Genomic DNA, 3,138 nt, shown 5'->3' on the forward strand with positions numbered 1-3,138 from the left:
ACGCATACGGAATAGATGAACAGGCCGAGGAACGCTAGCGCCATAGTTGTCTCAGAGCGTTCAGAAATCGGAAAGGCGTAACTAAATTTAAAGCTCACGAAATTATGAAAGACAATAATCAAAAACTCAGCTGAGGCTGGTTGAAATTGTTGTACGACTAATGAAGCCATAGATAAGACATATTTAACAGATTTCTTCCTGTTTAATCCTCAACAGTACTTAGATTTTGATTTTTAAGCATTCTTCTCCATTTCGGTGGCCTTGGCTGCTTGCTTGTGTTTGTGTTTTGGTTTGTTGTTGTGTTTGTGTTTTGGGAAAGTGCGGATGGGGGCGGTCCGGCGTGGTTCCTTCTCGGCTCTCGCTGTTTTTTTTGTTGTTGTTGTTGTTGATTGACGTGATGCATGAATTGTGGGAGAAAAAATGGTGTTGTTACCAATCAGTGTGAATTGAGCTTGAGCTCATTGTCATGCATGATTCAGTTTGTGGGACCCAGCAAGGTGGTAGTGGTACTGGTGGGCGGTAGCTGGACTGTTTTTTTTATGCAGGAGTCACAATTTCCATTAAAAAAGCATTGTTAAGTGATTTTTTTCTGTTATTGTTATCAGCCACTTAGGTTTCTTTGCTAGTTCAATACCAGAAAGCAACAGATTGCTACCTTATTCAAATTCTTTAGATGGAGATGCTGCGGTAGGATGCCAAGCCTCTGTGCCTGGCACCAGATTTTAAATCTCTGTACCAGATTTTACTGTGGGTTTAAGTCTGGCAGTGGTAGGTATGCAGTTGTGCACTGGGCAGGGGCGGCGCCACGGGTTTTCGATAGGGGGGGACGGGGACCTTGCCTGACCGAAAATCCCAAAAGTAGATACTGATCGTGTATGCAAAAAAAAAAAAAAACGAGGCACGTAACGCCGCGAAACTTGGCAAAGCCCAAAACACATCGAATGGTGCATCCCGTTTCCAAACTTATCCTAGGACACCTAAGATCGATCACCTTTTCAAGCATCCTTGCCTCTAAAGTCTAAATCAAAATTTGCAGTCTTGCCAACTCAAAGCTGGTTTCCTACAAGCTGCGAATTGCTTAGGTATGAGTAGCAGTGCCAACTATTCTTACGTTTCGTACTTTCAAATTTTCGATCTTACGTCTGGTCAGCTTTATGGCTTCACCATCAAATTGTCATGGAGGAAAAGTGGGAATGTCTTCTGCTCTGACAAGTGCGCCAAAACTGCTATATAATTTCAGAATCATGACATCACCACCTGATCCATATGCAACGGGCAGGGTGCAGCTAATGGCTAGCCGTCAGTGGTCATGTCATCGGTGGTCACTCAAAAGGTCATGCTAGGTCATGGAAGGTCACCAGCCGTTATTTGATCACACTTTCTGATGGATTTTCTTACCAAGAGCTTCGCGGAAAAAACGAGCGCATGCACCGTTGAAAAAAAAAATTGAGTGAAAGGGTCTCAGGTCCGACGACCTCTGCAGGTGAAATGCCCCAGGTTGGATTCCGGTCCTTGTTGATTAACTTCGTCAAAAATGGCAGTAGAGCTGTGATGTCGGCACCATTGTGTTCGTCATGATCGAGCTGGCACGACCTGCATCGTTCTCATATTCACCCTCCAATCGTAACAACTACAGCAGGGATTGGCAAATGGCGGGGCACCCCTTTGGGAGGTAATGAAGGTCTCTGGAAACCTCATCCCTCATCTCTTTAGCATTAGTGGCTCTCCTTATGGAACAGGTCTCTTGGCTGGTCTGTTTCACCCCAGAATTCAAAGACTAGTCAAGGTAAAACCGAGCGCACCACAGTGAGCACAATTTGATAAGCTGGTGTAGGTATCTCAATTTTCATGTAGAACCTTTCACGTATCACGTACTTACCTAAAACCCTTTCGTGCACTCATGCAAAAGCAACTGCCATGTTTCAACAGCTGGTAATGGCATTTTCACAGCCGCTGACGTAAGAAGGGGAGGGGGGGGGGCTCGATTAGACCCCCAGCCGTTCGGCCGCCCACCGAACTTAGTTTTGAAGAAAAAAAAAGAGTGCTATCGAACCCCTTGACGAGAGGGAGCCGATGCTACCCAATTATAAGGTCTTGGGCTACTGCGTGCTTTTTGGTCCTGCCTGTAATCTATCCGAACACTTCTCCCCAAGTGCTGGGGTTAAATGGCATAGATTTCAAATGGTTCCTGTGGTAGAACTGCCATGCTTGAATTTGACTTACATATTAGGAATGGACAATATCCATAGAGTAACGGAAATCTATTGAATTTCAGTAGACTTGGTTTTGTCGGCAATGGGGTCTGGCAGTGGGGTGGGGAGGTAATAACCCTGTGCCTGGCGCCCCAAAAAGGGGGGGGCACGATCCCCGCTACCGATCACCTTATAACTACAGGCATCACAGCTCCACACCTTTTGCAGATGGCCAGGACCCCCTGCAATACATCCCAACAGCAATTTTTATTCAGAACCTGCCTTGATTAACCAACGATGCATTAAATGCGACGGATAACTCTACAATGCGTTATTATCAACTATTGAACGGGCCTCGCCGATAGGGGGGTACTGTACCCCCCTAACTTTCGATAGCGGGGGACCTGTCCCCCCCGTCCCCCCCGGTGGCGCCGCCCATGGCACTGGGAGTGGGATCTATGATCCAATCATGGCAATGATGAATCCTCATAGCAATGCTGGTCACTGGAATTGTCAGGATCATTGACATTCTGGGTGTCCTAAATCTCCAAATCATTATTATCATAAATCTGCTGAAGCCAAACATATATTCTATTTTTATTTGTCCAGAGTTATGGGTCCATACTGAGCATTGGTTTCATCAAGAAGCACAGTGACTTGATTTCCTATTGAATATACTTATTTTTCCAGACTGGACTACTTGAGTGTTGACATGTTCCAGGCACAATTCATGGTGTGCAGAATTGCAGTTGTTTTACTTATGGTTAAATATAAAGCTATCTTGAATCATAAATGGTAATTCATAAAGCTTCTCTAATTGTTTGAATCATGAATGCCACTAGTTGACCATGCAATTGTTAAAAATGCATGCCATTATGGATTATGGAATGATAATTTTACCATTGATTGACTGATTTTGGCTCACATGCTTCATTGTGCAGCCTTT

Source organism: Amphibalanus amphitrite, unplaced genomic scaffold, assembly GCF_019059575.1.
Source record: "Amphibalanus amphitrite isolate SeventyFive unplaced genomic scaffold, NRLGWU_Aamphi_draft 000087F_arrow, whole genome shotgun sequence".
Classification (NCBI taxonomy): domain Eukaryota; kingdom Metazoa; phylum Arthropoda; class Thecostraca; order Balanomorpha; family Balanidae; genus Amphibalanus; species Amphibalanus amphitrite.